This window comes from Aulonocara stuartgranti (genome assembly GCF_965226115.1).
Source record: "Aulonocara stuartgranti genome assembly, chromosome: 7".
NCBI lineage: Eukaryota > Metazoa > Chordata > Actinopteri > Cichliformes > Cichlidae > Aulonocara > Aulonocara stuartgranti.
Window position 1 is genome coordinate 52,741,813 of NC_138945.1, and position 19,127 is coordinate 52,760,939.

Below are 19,127 nucleotides of genomic sequence, written 5' to 3' on the forward strand. Positions count from 1 at the left end.
TAATTTTTGCTATGTTTCTTCAAGATACTGTCAGTCATTTTTTTGAGGTTATTTAATAGAAAACAAATTATATTGTACTCATAAATATACATTGACTAGTGTGTGATTATGACATCCAAGAAACTAATGAAATCTTATAAACTTAGAATTAATCAGGTGGAAGTACATAGGAGCAAGTGCCACTCTGTAGAAGCAACTGTGTAGCCCCCGCAAGATCTGTTTCACTGAATGAACGGGTCAAATTGAACAAACTGAACAGAACTGAGAATAGACTATCCAAATAAAACAGGAAGTAATGATTACTGAGAGCAAGACTAAGAGATACAAGATAGACACAGAAACAGAAGAATGTGGACATAAGCCTGAGGGGACAGAATGGGGCACAAACAGCACAAACAACCTCCCATTAACTTAATGCACAGATAACTGTAACATAACCATAACACCAGAACAAAAAAACAGAATGTCAACAATACTCAAGACAGAACTGTAATACAAAGACAGTCAAAACTAGACAATCGTAGTTTTGTCTAGCAACTATGACTGACTCATTACAAAACCATGGAACCACTACATGTTTATAGCTTCCTGCTCCAGAAAAATGAAACAAAAAAGAGTTTACTTTACAACAAACACAAGAAATGTGTCATCCATCCTCCTATTTAACCTAGTAGGTGTTATTCCAGATGGCACTAGGCTACTATGGATAGGTCTGAATCACCAGTCAATCTGACATACACTTCTTTGAACTGTGGGAGGAAGCTGGAGTACACTGAGAGAACCCAAGCAGGCCCAGGAGGCCCAGCTGACCAGAAGGTAATTTTGTGGGACTTTCTTCAGTGATCAGCGGTCTTGTTTTGCTTTCTCCTCTCCATCTTTGCACATGACAACACGCCCAAAGTTAATCCAAATTTTGGCATCAGGTCTCCGGAGCTGTTAGAAAACATGGAATTAAGGGGTTAAATTGAGCGAGGAATACCAGTGAGTGCATTTCTAAAAATGTCACTCTCCTGCTTCAATTTCACTTCTTGTTCTTGTTTCCTAAACAAATATAAATGCAACTGATTTTCAGAGAAGTCAGTTTATTTGGATAAACCCATAACATAAGGTGTAATGACTGGATCAGCATGCCCCGGTCATCATGACTTCATAATCTACAGGGAACCAGTTTCACTATGCCTCATGTCTCTAAAGCTGCTCTTCAGTTGTAAACAGAGTGAGAGAGATAGAGCGAGAGAGAGAGAGAAGAAGGAAGAGAAACGGAGAGTGCATCAGAGCGAGGAGAGGAGAGATATTTTCAGTCTCGCTGTCTTTATAGCAGAGCTTTTCTCCGGTGAGGCGGCTGGTGAGGATTAGGGATCTACGTCGGTCAGGAGGTTGGATTGAGAGCAGGAGATATTCCTTGAAATGCTGGGGCTGTTTATTCATCTCAGGATAGACGGATGGAGGAAAGTGAATGAGGTGGGAGGTAAAAGGCAGAGTGAGTAAAAACAAGTGCTTATATTGTGTAGGTGGATGCTGGATTGATGACAGCTGGATCAAAATGTGGATGTTGTTGTAGTGAGTGAGGGGGAAGAGGAGGGTTTTACAGTGAAATCAGGGTGAGAAGTGAATGTGACTCAGACCTTTCAGCCACTTCCGTTGGCATCTTCAGGATGGAAAGATCAAAGGAGGAGATGAACGAGTCATGTTGTGGTCAGCTGACTCACAACGGAGGAATGGATACTGGGAAAAGGAAGCTTGGTCATGTGGTCTGGTGTTCCAATATGCATGCGCATGAGTTTACTACGCCGGAAGAGCAATTATCCTGTTTCCCGTCAAGCCAGAGGAATGCAGAGTGAGATTCCCGGTCTGTGAGTCGTGCCCTCTCACCTGTCACCTCCATATGGATCCTATTTCATCCTTTCCCCTTCCCCCCTCGGCCAGGGAATTTCCCAGCTTGTGTGGTTCTTGTCACAGAGGAAGCTCAAGCCTGTTTTTTCTGTTAATGATAGGATACTTTATGTTGTGGTTAGTTTAACGGGGCTGTGTTCCTCTGTTTTTCACCGCACACAATTTAATTTGCCAATTTGCAGGTCAGGAATCCAGTGGAGGCCTACACTGGAAGGGAAAAAAATTACTCAATGTGTGGTATTTTCACAGCATTCTACATTTGGCCCCAAACAACCATGGAGGAGATCAATCTATGGATTTATGTGGATGAAGTGCGCACATAGAGTAATCGCTTGTTGGTGCTGGCTAGTCCAAGGATGCTTTGTCATGCTGGGTGTGTAATGTTTGTGTAATGTGTGTGAGCTCTTTGGTAGCAGCTGCTGTCGATTTTTTATGAGGGTTTTTATCATGTGGGAACACGTTTGTAAAGGTTTCAAGACATTTCTATTCTCCCTGTTTAAAGTGCAGCTTGCCTTCGTGTGTGTGTGTTTGTGTGTGTGTGCCTGTGTTTGTGTGGAGCCCGCATTGACTCACAGTTACAATAATGACTCTGGCAGCAGAGTGGATGAACAGCTCATACTGACTGTAAAAAGAGAGAAAGGAAGGAGGGCGGAGCTCACAGCGGCATCTCCATCTCATAACTCCTCTGTCGCTCATCAAGCTCTCTCACACACTTACGTAGAGAGAAGACAGCCCTGAGGAGCTCAGAACCTACAGTACAATATAATACAGGACGCCTCAGTACGGGACAGGAGTGGCTTTGAACTGGAGAAGCGGGTATGAAAACGTCTTCAAGGAGGAAGTCATTCACTGTGTCGCAGGTGACTGGCGGCTCGGTAAGTGTTTGTGTTTATTCCTGTGCTTATGTATTTGTTCTTTTTATTCATATATTTATTTTAATTTGCGTGTTATGAAGACACAGATATCATTTTAACATGCTGACCTTATGTCTTGTTACTGTGTTATTTTGCGTAATGGTTCTGGTTGTTACAGAAAATGACTTAGCAGTTTCATTTTCACTCAACTTTTAAAGCACAGTAAGCCACAATCTTTCACTTTTTATTTTTCCAAGCTTTAATCCATTAGGTCCATTAGGGCAATAGTTGACAATTTATCTGCACTTTCTCCGGGATGAGAACCAGCCCAGAATTTGGGAATTGTGTAAAATTTCTATCTTTGGTTTCTGTCTAGTAAACGCAAAGGCAGTGAGTATCATAAGGTCCTCTGCCTCTGAGCCACTTCTGAGAAACTCTTTCTCTCTGTTGCTCCATCATTTCTCGCAAGAAAATGGCTCAACATCCAACCTTGACGCTGAATTATTCTGGATGATTGTCTGCTCTAAACTTTCTCCTGCTTTCGTAGCTAGATATTACGCTTCTGAACATCAGGTGACCACACCTGGATTCTGTCCTACATTGGCGGAGGTATATATTTAGCTACAGAACACTCCCTGCAAACCTCATTCTGTCATTTAAGTCCGGTGTGCAATGAAGCCTTCTTTTGTCTGTGCAGTCCCGGATCTCAGGCAAAGAAATAAAGGTCCAGAATAATTAGCAGCACAGTAGCAAGTCTTTAAAATCCCCCTGTTAGTCATCCTACCTATAGCAAATGATAGTAGTAATAGCTGTGTTTCTGTGTTATTCCTTTGCACTCTTTGTCATGCTGAGGCTCATATATATGCATGCATAATCAATGATCACCATCAATGTGTTTAAAAAAAAGCCCAGGATTTTTTTTCTTCTGACTCATCTGTCACAAGGTTGATTGCTTTAAGTCCAGGATGTAGGGTTTTTCTCTTGACGCATGACACACTTCTAAGTTTAACCCTTTCACGTGTCACGTCAGCATTTGTTAACAGGTCATTCATTTGATCGCTTCAAGCAGTATCAGAAAACTCACAGCTATGTCACATCAGTGGTTAGTACTGTGCCCTCTAAACAGGGTTTGATTGACATCACTCTCGGTCCTCAGACGGCAAAAAGTTCTGATCAGCCTGATGCTCATGTTTTGCTAATCTTAATGTAAGATTACATTAAATCTAATCTTAAAATATCTGATAATGAGCCTCTGTCTGAAACAAGCCAGAGCTTTTCTCCTTCCTCCACCTTTCCTCTGATTGGTTGGCCCCCTGTAAACAGAAGATTTTAACAGCTGCTGGGTGGGGCTTTTGTGGGAGAGGCATGCCCCTCAAGGTCTTCATATTAGCAGTATCTTCACTCTGTAACAGTCTAAAGCCTGATCTTTTGACCCCCACCAATTACCCCTACATACAATTCAATTCAATTTTATTTATATAGCACCAAATCACAACAACAGCTTTATATTGTAAGGTGGACCCTACAATAATACATACAGAGAATAATCAACCAATAAACAATCAAATGACCGGCTATGAGCAAGCACTTTGGCGACAGTGGGAAGGAAAAACTCCCTTTTAACAGGAAGAAACCTCCAGCAGAACCAGGCTCAGGGAGGGGCGCGGCCATCTGCTGCGACTGGTTGGGGTGAGAGAAGGAAGACAATGAAGTAATTATTATAAACTGCTATTTATTATAAGCAAGCAACGTAACAGTGCGCAGACATTTTAAAAAAGATGAAGAGTTGATCTTGATGATCAAGATGATCAAGATGATCTTTAATAATTGAGTTTATACATATATAACACAAAATAACCATGCATATTTCATCCACGAAAGAGTTAAGTATTCACAGGTTGTAACTGGGCCAGGAAGTGGATGAACTAGTCTTCATTGTTGTATTTTTAAGCAGTCAGGGATGGTTTTCCTTACCAGTTTTCTGAATCCTAAAAGACCCCTTGGGTTCCTATCATACTTCTTTCTCATTGTCTTGGAGTAATAATCTGACATGTTGGAATTTGTGTTTACTCACTGACTTGCCTGGAGTTAGATGCGAAGATCAATAGCATTCTCAACCCAATCTGGTAAAGGTTAAGCTGCAGCAACCAGTGAGTTATCCATTCCTGGAAACAGGGTTGGGTTTAATGTTAAACCCCTGTTGGCGTACGTTTGATAACATCTGAGCAAAAACAATGATTCAACAGGAATTTTTCAACTGTCTTCCTTTAAAACAGAGTACCTTAATGTGAAATAAATACTTTAAAAGACTGATTTAAATCAACTTTCAGTTTGATTTACGTCACTCTGAACTTCGGAATTGTCAAATTCATCAGATGCTATTTCAGGAACTGAAATATTAGATCCTCCGTGTTTATGTCACCTCCGTCCCTCATCCCTGTGCCTCACCAGCACATAACTGCAGATGTTTCTGGGGTTATGCCTTCCACTAGTAAGGATAATTGCTTGCCCTTTAACTGAACTCGCTTAAGGGTGCTGAGGATATTTCACCTGAAGCCACAGCACCTTCAGGAAGCACTTAGTAGAATGACCCCTTCACATCCTTCTTCCTCCCTGAATCAAGCAGAGTCTCCCCTGACTTATTCTCTGCATTTTAGAGTGATGTCAAAATGACTCATTCTTGCTTTATATTCTGAGACAGCAGATGATATCAGGTAAAAGGACTGGGGAAATGAAAGATGCACTGATGACTACTGTTTCTTTGGATCCTCAGTCACCACCACAGTTTGGTGACACATTGGTGAATTCATTTCCTTTGTCTTTATTCATCCATGAAAAAAAATTTTTCATGATGTGGGAAGATTGCACAGAGACTAATCTTTCCCTTCATTGAAATCAAGCATTATTTTACTCTCCAGCTTTGTGTCTCTGCTTGTTGCTCCATATGTTCAGTGGGATTTGGCGAGGTGTGATGAACTTCACCCCATTTAAACTGACGTTCAAATGAAGCCATCTGACAACGAACATGACTCAGAGCTTCATAGCTTCTGTGGTTGAAACATTATTATAAGACCTGCTAGACCTGCTGCATACCTTTATGGTGCACACTTAATTTCAGCTGTTTATTGTACTTGGTTCAGATACTGAAAACAAAGTCTTGACGCTTTAACCCTATAAGAAAGCTGAATAGAGGATTGTCTCTATCCTATTGTTCTATCCCTGCCCTGTGAATGTTACCCAACCTGCTTCTGTGTAATTACTTAATCGCATCCCACATTTAAAGAAATAGTTACACATTTTGCATTTGTCAATTTTGTTTCTGAAAGACAAACCAGAACATTGATTGGCCTTCACCTCTCTTCACTGTAAAGATGAATCTATAGGGGATAGTTTGGTTTAGCACAGCTTACCATACAGAAACCAGGAGAATCAGCAAGGTTTGCACTTTCCTACTCATACAGAGATTCAAAACTCAGTCACCATGACACCACCCACTGTTTAATGGAGGCCTGTTGTAAAGCAGTTACTATCTTGGTGTTTTGAAACTAGATGCGAACTCTCTGAGAAACCATATGGTTGTCAGTAACAGCACACACTGCTTTACTATCTTTTTGACTCAAATTGGGATCGTAATTTTCCAATGCTGGGTTCAGTAAAACTTGAAATTAGCAATTGAGAACATTTGGATTTACTGTTCGTTCTATAGCCACAGGAGTCGCCCCCTGCTGGCTGTTAAAAAGAATGCCTTTGCATTATCAGCCTGAGCATAGACAGTAAAAGTGAAATTTGGTACAAACTCCACCATAAAACCTCCATCAGGGAGATCCAACATGTTTTCAGCATCATTTGTTGTTGGGCAAATTTCACAAAATCATGTAAAGAGATGGAACAGGTGTGAAAAGGAACCGTTGTTGGTGTGGATGTGGGTGTAGATATCTTTCTTTAACACTGTGAGCTATGAGGGCATTTCACATAGCACTGTACTTTCCAAGTGCATTTCTAGTTAGTCTACTCTTTGGTTTACATACAAATGAGATACTTCACTTGTTCAATTGAGAGGTGATTATTTTTAAGCTTCACACAAACCCAGTGTATGTTTTGGCTTTATTTTAAAAGGAGTCTGTTACACTCATTTCTAATTTATAATCTCTACTAGAGGAACTTTGCATGACTTTCAAAATAGGCAGTTCAAAATAATCTTTTTCTGTTCTTCTGTTTCCAGCAGTCTGCGCTTTTGGCTCAGAGGTTTTATTTGTATAAACACTCGCCTCATTATTTGAAGCTTTGTTCCTGTGTAACAGGAGCATCGACTAATACAGTGGTTTTCAAAAAAAAATTCTTGATTGCCCTCTTAAGAAATCAAAAAAGTTTACATCCTACGTCTTAGTTCAAGAACCACTGTCTAGATCAGGGGTGTCAAACTCAAATACACAGTGGGCCAAAATTCAAAACTGGAACAAGGTCGCGGGCTAAAGTTAATATTTATGGAAGAAAAAAATCTTCCTCCAGATTTAAGAATTAATCTTTTCTTTTGGACTCAAACAAGTTTTGCTGAAAAACTGATTATGGAACAAGCAAAGCTTAATACTAAACGATATATATATTAGCTGTATAATACCAGCAGGCCAGCTCTAATAATAATTTGGTATGGCTTCGCGGGCCAAATGTAATTAGGCTGCGGGCCAAACCTGGCCCGCGGGCCAGAGTTTGACACCTATGGTCTAGATTATAATCAGAAATGTCCTAAAAAGCCAGATTTAATGTTCAGAAATAGCATTACTGATGTGTAAATATCGCCTGTGTTATCATTCTTTATTTTCATGCATTTCATGATGCACAGTGTGACGTTGGTCAGCAGCCTGATTCAGATTTTTTTGTCGTTTGCAGCAGAGGTCTGCACAATCAGGTAGGTGGAACACCAGGAGGCACCCAGGAGTTTCCAACCAGCTTTGCTGAGGTAGTTTCTCCAAAAACATCCCTTCAGATCCGAGCTAAATTCCTTGCACCACTTCTGTCATGGCTCTAGCCGGCTGTGTAACCACACCCTCTGGTGTTCATCTGGGAAATTAGCAACTGAACAAATACAGCCAGCTTCCGTCCTCAAACAGCAGCAGCCTTTGAGCTACACCTGCATCCACTTTGCTAAAGGAAGCTTGCCAGGCCATGAATATACAAGAATGTCCTTTTCTGTATTAAACCTATTAACAGTGTCAATCAGAAGACTTGTTGAGTAAAGAACTGCACTCAGAAACTGATTTCATTTGGTGACGTAGATGTTTGTACACAGTCTCTAGCACCATATGAAATCAGTGTTCTGGGAGGTGGACTATCAGACTCTGTACATGAATAAACTGAAATATGATGCCATGAAAGTAGTTTGAATTGCATCCGGTTTCTACTGCCTCGCTGCTCAAAGCTGCTGACTGGCTTCTTAAGTCTTCATCAAAATTGTGCCTCAATTCTTCTGTGAACTCTTTCCCCTGATGGTAAATGTATTATTGAACTTCTGATTTTGTTAAATAAAGATAAACTTATATTTTGTGGTTATAAAGAATGTAATTTTTTATATGGGTTTTTGTATTGTGTTTAATAAAGGTAAAGATCAATAAAGCACACACAAGCAGCTGGAGCTGGGCGATATGAGATTTTTTCATATCACGATATGTTTTTTTCATTTCAGGCGATAACGATATCTATCACGATATAAGCCAAATAACTATATTTGTAAGATTTAAATGTGCCGTTGCTCACAAGTAAAATGTGAAATAATCAGCAGCTTGTTTTTATTTAAATATTTATTTCCCATAATAAGTTCAACAGGGTAGATGTACTTAAGGAACATGAGACTTTTTCAGATAGATAAAGGCAAATATTGCAAACTACACAAAAGGCAGCCGCTAAAGCGTTTAAGTTTCAAAATAGAACAAACGAAACAGACTAAATTGTCAATTCCACTTAGAAACAAAATATTAATTCTAAAAATAAATCTTAGTTTGTTTTACAGAAGAACAGACAAAACTGACTAACTTTTGTCAATATCAAATAAACTGAGAACTAAAAGGAAATTCTCAATCTCTCCTTGTTGTATAGCTGAGCTTTTCAAACAGTTTTAACAGTTACTTTAGTCTGACAAAAGCCGAATGACGAATTAGCGCTTCCAGTCAGAGACTGAGGCTACGTCCACACATACACGGGTATTTTTGAAAACGGAGATTTTCCGTTTTCGTTTTAAAAATAATCCCGTCCACACATAAAGGCAGAAATAAAGGAAAACGCTGCTATGAACATGCCAAAGCAGCAGGTGGCGCTAGATTCCTAACCGTGCAGAAATGTCGGCCAATCAGAAGTCTAGAAGCCTCGGTGGGAAAAAGTAAACAAAGCTGCGGCATAGAAGCAGAACCGAGTCGTATGTGTGGAGGGACAGTAACTGTGTGTATATGTAAGCATTTAAACACTGCAGAGAGTAGAATTAACAGTAACAGTATTGTAGAAATTCATTTCACCGAAACAATAACGTGGCGCACAGTGTGACGCATGCACCAGTTTATTGTATTTCCAGACTTGCTTTCGGCACAATTTACAGTGCACGCTACTCTGTTTTTTGTCAGACTTGAAATAGCCGAAATACCTTCACACTACGGAACTTCTTTGGCTCTTCCGTTCGACAATCTCTCCGGCACTGGAACCATCGTCTGTTTTCTCTTCGGTCACGCTCGGTTGATTTTTCTAGTCGGCACACTCATTTCCTCCATTACCCGCTGGCTGCTTCCCAAACAAACACACGTGCGGCTTGGCACTTGTGCTGTACGTAACAAGTCACGCGACGTGACGCTGCGGCTGTGATTGGTTCGGCTCTGCGCTACTTAATTTGGATTGGCTGACCTTTTTTTTTTTTTTTTTTTTTTAAGAGGACAAGAGCGGCGAGGTCTATCGCGATAGCTTAATTTCTCTATCGAGTAAAAGTTATATCGCGATACATATCGTTATCGTTCTATTGCCCAGCTCTACAAGCAGCTAATGCCTATGTTCTGAAAGAGATAATTATATCATTGATTAAAGTTTCAGTTGCACTCCATGTTTCTCATTTCTATGTGAAATTAGTTGAAACGACTGGTGAATGGTGTCCAAGTGAGGACTTGTTAAAGATATTTACCATTTAGATGCCTTAAAGTCATTTAACAATAATGTCTTTAATAAAGTAAAAGTTAAATTAAGGTTTCATGGATGAAATATTGGGTTTGATTCTCTTCTCTCCCTGGGCACATCTGTGTGGAGTTTGAATGTTCCCTGTGTTTCCAAAGAGCAGGACTCCTCTGGGTGACAATGCTTTGTTCATACAAGGAGTCAGAGGAGAATGGCCAGACTGCTTTGGGCTGATATTACAGCAAAAGTACCTCAAATAACAACTCACCCTAGCCAAGGGGTGCAGAAGAGCATCTCCTAATCTACAACACTTCAAAAGCTTGAAGCAGATGGGCTACAGCAGCACAAGACGAGACTGGGTGCCACACCTGTTGGATCATAACAGGAAAGTTAGGTTACAGTTCACAGGGGCTCAACAAAACTGGACAATAGAAGATGAAAAAATGTTACTCTCGATTTCTGCTGCTACAATCGAATACTAAGGTCAGAATTTGGTATAAACAGCATAAAAGCATGGACTTGTCCTGGCTTGAATCAACGGTTCAGGCTGGTGGTGCTGGTGTAATGGTGTGACAAATGTTTTCTGGACACACTATAGGCCCAATTGTATCACCTGAATATTGCTTAAATGCCAGAGCCTGCCTGAGTATTGCTGCTGTCGCAAAGCTCAGATCATTTTAAAACTGGTTTCTTGAATATGACAAGTTCATATACTTCAAATCATCAGATTTCAATCCAACAAAGTGCTTTTGAGATAGGGGAGAACAGCAGATTCACAACATCTGCAGAAAATGTGTGACACTATCATATCAATGTGGACTTAAATGTCTGAGGAAAGTTTCAAGCTCAAGCTTGTTGATTCTCTCCTATGAAGAGTTAAGGGAAGACAAAAGGGGGTCAAATCAAGTAATAATAAGTTATACTTAATAAAGTGACTGTGCATTGTTCTCACAAACTGCAAGGCATGAATACAAAGATACGCTACAAGCTTTGTGCAGATGAGATGGCAACGTTTAGATGGGAATGCTGGGATTTTACTGATGATAACTTTCACAACATTAGATATCTGAGTCTGAGAAAAGACAAGTACCATTTTATATGCTGATGTTATATATTTCTCAGTTAGAAAAACTAAATAATATAGGCCCTGGAGCAAAAATAAGGTGTGTGTCTAAAACAACGTGCACTACAGACTTATTACCTGAATAAACTTTATTGTCAAGTGTCTAAACACAAAAAAAAGGAATTTACCTCAGGCTATCAAAAAGCCACGAGCAGTCAGAGAGGAGCTGTAAATAATAACAATCAACAATAATTATAATAATATTGACACTGACAATAAATAAGACAAATAAGATTAAAAATAAACTAAATAGAGTAAAGAGAAAATGGCAGCTTGAGGAGTGTGTACTGGGCATTACAAACCTGGTATTATCGAAGAAAAAATACTTGAAATGAAAATAACAAAAGGGATTAGTTACTCAATTAGTCTTGCACTACTGTGCCTCTGCCTCAACTAAGCCGACCTGTTATCATTTCTCAGGAGTCATGCGTCAGAGGCACTGCAGGGCAGGCCATAACTATGTGCCATGACCATATAGAAGGTTAGTACCATAAAAATACCACTGAATCCACTTACAGTATGAAAGATGGATTTCGCTATGGCTCCACTATATTTTGCAGTCAAATACTACACTTTGTTAACTATAACATATACTTATAAGTATTTATTATTTTTCAAATTTTGTAATATAAATCTAATATTGCATGTCTGTGAAGGTTCTCAGTATTGCATGCTGTATTATTATAATTAGTGCTTATTGGCAGCATGCAAGCAATTAAAATAATCTCCAAGTAAAAAAGAAAAAAGCATAAATCATATGAACAGTCATGAATCAAAAATAAGGGTGCGTTTGTTAAATTAAATATTATTGGACCCTGTGCCACCCTATTTCAAAAGCCATGGAAAAACCCCGGCCCATGCTAATGTCTACACTGTCTTTCCTGTGGCCCACCCTGCCCCTCCTGTGCCCTACCCCCCACATTTCAAAAACCAAGGAAACACCCCTGGTAACATCAAGGCAGCCTCTAGGATCGGACCAATGATCTGAAAGTAAGCCTGAAAAGGCGGGAACCGCTAGCTTAATGGATGATAGCTTCCAATTTGCTTTATGTTAAGAGGGTGGACTCTGATGCCCAGACGAAGAAATAATTTGGTTGCTTAAGGAAAAATGTCTTCATTTCAGTTCAGTTTAAGACGGTTTATCACGGAGAGACTAGCTGCTGTTGCTGAGGAAATCTCCTCAGAAGTTGAAAAAAGGATCCTCCAGTATCAGAAGGAGATCAGTACTCACCAACTGCTGAAGGTCACCCAGAAACCAGAGATAAGAGGACACATAGTAGGTATGAAGAACTGTCAGCTAACAAAGGAATATATGAAGTACTTACTTTTTTAATGTAAAAATGCATAATTACCACTACCACTGCTACACTGTTAACATATTTATGACTCAGCGTTACTGTACCTGTATTATAATCAATCCAGTCCCATGTAAAATATCTATATAAAACTCTGATGCTACATTTGTTGCAGTTTCTGCCACCCTCATGGCTGGATCTCACTTGAAAAGACATTTTTAATGGCAGTTAAATTTTTTACCTTAATAAAGAAGGTATTTAAAAGTCACTTTGCCTTAAAGCTGACTGCGGCTGCGAGTTTGTAACAGAGATATTCTTTCTGGCCCAAAATGATTTGGTATTGTTCAGCCCTGTCTCTAGAAAATTTGTGAAATCGTAACAAAATCTTTTTTGTGTCCATCAACATAAATTGTTATATTTTAGATGAAACCATATTTTTGGAATAATCAAGATAATCAAGAACTTTTTAATGTGTACCCCTAAACAAATAACGTATTTTTCTATCAACAAAAATGACCTGGTGTGACAGTCTGCCAACTTAATCCTCCACCACTCCTTCGACTTTTAGATGCAGACTTCCTTTGCTTTTCAAAGAGGACACGAGAGCATGAGAGCACACTGATACAAAAATCGTGGGTTGACAAAATACTGTTGAGATATTCATGGCCAGAAACACAAATACATAGCTTATGTCACGACCTGCTGTGAGACCAAGTATTGTACATACAAATAATATTCTTTGAGATACGTTTCACAGATTATAGGCCAGTAAGTAATTACAACAGTTTAAATACCAGATCTGGCATACCCCAAATGTTATTTTACAACACTTCATTTCTATGGGGTAAAAATGGCATCCTCAGCCTTTCTAGGTATAAATAGTTACGAGTGCTAAACAAGAAGAGTTCCCAGATGGTACAGTGGACACATGTTCTGTAATATACTCACATATCTATATTATTGCTAATATATATTGTAATATATCTATATCACTAAAGCACTTCTGGATGGATGCAAACTGCATTTCGTTGCCCTGTACCTGTGCATGTGCAATGACAATAAAGTTGAATTCTATTCTATTCTATTCTATTCTATTCTATGTGTGACTCCTGTGATTAAAGCATCTTTCTTTCAGCTTAACGAGTGAACCGTCAGCTCGTTCAAACACACGTTAAAGTCCGTTTGGCTCGACACCACCGAACAGAGGCAGCAATATAACATAGCTAACATTAACAGTGCAGTGGATCCTGCTTGTGCCGTGATATTCAGGACTGCAAACCGAGCGGCATTCACTGACTTTCAGCTTGTTGTGATTGTGGATATATGACTGACTTTAATTATCCACAAAATCATCACATTCTCTGTAAGATTAAGGTCGACTATTGTATTATTATATTTTAAAGGCTTTAAAACCAAATAAACGCTGAAAGTACAAACATCGCTAATGGCAAATAACTTTGCCGACATGTGGCCAACAGTAATGTTTTAATGTTCCTCATTATTAAACATTTGCACATAAATAAGTGACATAATATTTAGTACTTACTTTTCACAGTTTACTCTTCGGCCGCTCCGCTTCTGCCGTTTGCGGCAAAATTATCCACACCGACTGCCGCGCTATGAATTGTGGGATATGTTGGGCCACAAAGTCTACACTGCCACAGCCTTAAAATTCAGGGAAACGAAGGACACATTTGAGGGATGCATTTCGAGCAGCCTTCAAATTGGGACAGCCTTCGGCGCGCCACTGTGACGTAATCGGCCTTAAAATGCGGCCTTTAAGGCTGCACACCCTGAATTGGGATACAGCCACCATCTTTATTTTCCAGAAGGTATTTTCCCCATACCCTGAAAAGCCTGATTTAGAAGAGAAACAGGCATAAAGCTATCAGTGAGATGGAGAGAGCATGTCCCCACAATGTTTAGACATCATGCATTTGTCCCCTCCACTAAAAACTATTAAAGAAACAGGATTTGCTGAGGAAAAACTGCTATAACCTGTCATAGTGAGATCAGGTACTGGTCTGTTTTCTTCCTGGATGGCTCTTTCACGCTTCAATTCAATTTCAATTCAATTTATTTATACAGCGCCAAATCACAACAACAGTCGCCTCAAGGCGCTTTATATTGTTAGGCAGGCCCTACAATAATACATACAGAGAAAAACCCAACAATCAAATGACCCCCGATGAGCAAGCACTTTGGCAGCACTCAGAAGGAAAAACTCCCTTTTAACAGGAAGAAATTGGCAGAACCAGTCTCAGGGAGGGGCGGCCATCTGCTGCAACCGGTTGGGGTGAGAGAAGGAAGACAGGATAAAGACATGCTGTGGAAGAGAGCCACAGATTAATAACAAGTACGATTCAATGCAGAGAAGTCTATTAACACATAGTGAGTGAGAAAGGTGACTGAAAAGGAAAAACTCAGTGCATCATGGGAGTCCCCCAGCAGCCTATGCCTGTTGCAGCATAACTAAGGGAGGATTCAGGGTCACCTGATCCTGCCCTAACTGTATGCTTTAGCAAAAAGGAAAGTTTTAAGCCTAATCTTAAAAGTAGAGATAGTGTCTGTCTCCTTAATCCAAACTGGAAGCTGGTTCCACAGAAGAGGGGCCTGAAAACTACAGGCTCTCCCTCCCATTCTACTTTTAAATACCCTAGGAACAACAAGTAGGCCTGCAGAGTGAGTGCGAAGTGCTCTAATGGGGTGATATGGTACTATAAGGTCATTAAGATAACATGGGGCCTGATTATTTAAGACCTTGTATGCTTCCAAAATATGCATTCATACACACAGATGTGTGTTTTTCTGCCATAACCTTTTTGGGGGATTTTTCTCCATTTGTCTCCTCCAACCCCCCACAAAAGCGTGTCTGTAAGAAAAAGATAGGCCGACATGGACGACAGTTCTGTAACCATGAAAGGAGGTCCAGTCTGTACCAGCAGAAAACAAACCTGCCGCCAATTAAAAAGAAACAGAAGGAACTTTGCACCAGTCAGGAGGGAGAGCGCTTTGCAGTGTGGCAGCCGACTTCTACCTTTATGGTGACTCCTACTTACAAAGAACGCGTTCGCAGAGATGAAGAGCAAAACTGTAACCGGACCCTGTCTGGAAAATCCCCCAAACCAGAGAGCCGAAAAAAGAAAAAAAGAAAGTCTGTGGGCTCGGCATCATCTCTAAAAGCAGAGCTGTAGAAAAGGAAACGTGACGGAAACAGAAGTCACAGCAGCAGAGTGGAAAATGCTCCTGTGTCAGAGAGCCAGAGTAAAGCTGATGCGAGTGAAAAGCCTGCAAAATGTGCTGTGGAAAGTGAAAAGCTTTTTGGTGTGAAGCTAAACTGATAATACATCAGTGAGTCCACTCTGGTGAGAAGCATTGTTCATGCAGCAACTGTGGAAGAGAATTCAGTAAAGATTTCAAACTTGAAAAGACACACGAGAGCTCACAAAGAGGAGCAGTGATATGTTTGTAGCACCTGCGGGGAAGAGGTGAAAACACCCAATGGAAAAGATGACCCCATTTTCAGGTCATTATGATATCTTGTCCACCCAGATCATTTGTTTTTTATTCCATTTATTTCATTCCACAATTTCGTTCTGCTGCCTGTTAGTCTTATTTGTTCTTTAAAGTTGTTCCAGTCTGTATCATAGTTCCTGTTTGCCTGTCCCAGCTGCAGCGCTTTAATTAATGAGTGCAGCTCCAGCTTCAAAATACATGAACAATATAGCAATTTTGAACTTTTAATGTGTTTCTAAGCCTTTTGCTAATCAAATCAGTTATTAATATTTAATTTAATGTCATTAGCATTCTTGTTTGGCCTGCTGTCTGAATATCTGTAATCTGCATTAGTTTAATGTTTGCACCTTTAGGCATGCATTCAAGTAGTGTATGTCAACATGGACTTTCACAGAGAGACAGACAGTATGTAAAGGATATTTCTTTGAATTTCATATAAATGTGATTTCATTTATGATTCGTTTAATAAAGGAAACCTGTTTGACTCCTTTTTGATCTTGTAGAGTTAATTTGCGAGATATCAAAGTGATTTTCAAGTTTTCTTGTACTGGGTCATTGAATCAAATCTTGGGGTACAGCAACAGAGAGGCACGAGCCTTTGGAGAAGCGAATTGTTGTAGTGACCATTGTTCTTCAGCCTGTGAACAACCATCCTGTAAAATGATTCTTCTAAACTTATTCTTTGCTGTCAGTGATAATATACAAAACCAATCACAACGAGGCAATTAACAAATAAAGACCTGGAAGTGGAGATAGAGACCCCGAGGCCATCACACACACACACGCGATGTAAACATATATACGACTAAACAGTAAAAATCAGTGCAGACAGCTGTTCATCACATTGCTTTTTTGAGTCCACTTGTACATATTATTTTTAGAATGAGGTGAGAATAAAAGCTTTAATCAGCCCGCTCCTGCACCCTGTAAAGTGTGAAGGTATAAATATATGTCAAAGAGGCACATTGAAGATCAGCTGATTTCTATGGGATGAAAAGTGCTGAAACTACATATATCAGTCACTGTGACCATTGCTCCAGTGCAGAATGAACTACAGTGATGGCGGCTAAGAGGTTACTTTGCAGGATCAGAGAGGGTCTATTTAAAGATAAACATCATCAACAGAGTTATGTTGATGATGTTTATCTTTAAATTGACGTCACCATGGAGCTGAAGCTTATTGCATCTGCAGAAGCACAGAATTCTGATCGCAGATCTTCAACCACCTTTGGAAAGGTAAGACCATAAAATTGTTTTTACCTATCTTTTTTCTGTTTAATCTTCCTATATTATGCTAGATAAAGACTAAAATTACTTTCCCAACATTAATTCTTCAGTAAAGTGATTTTTTCTTTTAGTTACTAAAAAACAGTTGAGATATTTTCAGAGACTTGTCAGTTTTTTTTCAAATCAGTTGTTTTTTCTTACACTAGATAGCTTTAATTTGTAAATCTTTTTTTTTAAAAAACACTTGGTACATGTTATGTGTCTACATAGTGCAATTAAAAGGGTTTCCTTTGTGGTACTCAGGCTAGTATTTTGACTGAAGGGTTGATGTTGATACTTTAGTGGGTAAGTAAAAGAAAAAAAATGTTTGCACACAGTGCATTTTGTTAATATATGAAAAAGTGTGTTAGGCTTTTGTTTACAGTTTCCTGATTTATTTCACCTTTGTGATTTTTGCTAATACAACTTGAAGCAGAAGAAAGGCAGCTGGTGGCACTGCATCAGAAGACAGGACATGTGGTGGGGCATGATGAGGAGAGAGAAGACGGCAGAAAGATGGAGCAGAGGTAACTGTGAGGGTCTATTTAAAGATAAACATCATCAACAGAGTTATGTTGATGATGTTTATCTTTAAATTGACGTCACCATGGAGCTGAAGCTTATTGCATCTGCAGAAGCACAGAATTCTGATCGCAGATCTTCAACCACCTTTGGAAAGGTAAGACCATAAAATTGTTTTTACCTATCTTTTTTCTGTTTAATCTTCCTATATTATGCTAGATAAAGACTAAAATTACTTTCCCAACATTAATTCTTCAGTAAAGTGATTTTTTCTTTTAGTTACTAAAAAACAGTTGAGATATTTTCAGAGACTTGTCAGTTTTTTTTTCAAATCAGTTGTTTTTTCTTACACTAGATAGCTTTAATTTGTAAATCTTTTTTTTAAAAAAACACTTGGTACATGTTATGTGTCTACATAGTGCAATTAAAAGGGTTTCCTTTGTGGTACTCAGGCTAGTATTTTGACTGAAGGGTTGATGTTGATACTTTAGTGGGTAAGTAAAAGAAAAAAAATGTTTGCACACAGTGCATTTTGTTAATATGTGAAAAAGTGTGTTAGGCTTTTGTTTACAGTTTCCTGATTTATTTCACCTTTGTGATTTTTGCTAATACAACTTGAAGCAGAAGAAAGGCAGCTGGTGGCACTGCATCAGAAGACAGGACATGTGGTGGGGCATGATGAGGAGAGAGAAGACGGCAGAAAGATGGAGCAGAGGTAACTGTGTATCAAGAAAGAGTACAAGAGGGCAGCTTAAAAACCGTGAGTACACAAAGACATAACACACTGCTGTGAAAAAGGCTAATCTGTCATTAGAAACATCTTTTCGGTAAGTGCATTGACAAGCCTGAAAACTATTGTGCTGATAAAAAGAAGAATTCATTTAGTTATTTTAACGCCCTAAAATAGGATGATCCCAATATTAATGTTAAGAAAAGTGATTGTTTCTTACTCAGCACAATGCTTTTGGCAAATACTACAGAAATTTGAAGAGAGGTTTCTTGTTTCTTCTCAAATACTTAGTGTGTCAAATGTTTAATAACTTCGCAGCTTCCTTCAGTACTAATGGGACTGTTAATGCTGTAATCTGTTAGTCGATTTAAACGTCAGCTTTTATAAATGGAAGACACACCTGTGCTATTGCAAATTAATCAACAGGTTGCCGGGCCCTTGAAGCCATTCCAGATGAAAATAGCATAGCTCAAGTTTTATGCAATTACATTTCAGAATCTGAAAAACATTGTTCTCATTAAAAGGAGCCTTACATTTAGAAAGTTTGGGGTCCTGATAAGATAATTTTTGACTGAGAAGTTGGGCTGTACATATGAAAACGTAACATTAGATAAGATAATGTACCGCTGTAACACAGGAGGTATTACTGCTGAAAATGGGCCTCTGTGCACCTGTGTAGATATTCCATTCAAACTCATTCATGATTTATGATCAATGTTACTGTTAAACATTTACATTTCTTGACATAATTAGGAGCGACTAAACATCAAATCAAATTTGACTGT

The 19,127-nt window shown here is 39.2% G+C and overlaps 1 long non-coding RNA gene across 1 annotated transcript; it reads right to left on the bottom strand.

Annotated features, from left to right (window-relative positions):
- Positions 1-2,776: 2,776 nt before the first annotated feature.
- Positions 2,777-9,465, bottom strand: LOC309711681. The gene is made up of 3 exons (XR_014278067.1): positions 9,376-9,465; positions 4,822-4,912; positions 2,777-4,427 (listed from the first exon to the last, which is right to left on the bottom strand). It is a non-coding gene; the product is annotated as an uncharacterized lncRNA (long non-coding RNA).
- Between the last annotated feature and the right edge of the window lie 9,662 nt (positions 9,466-19,127).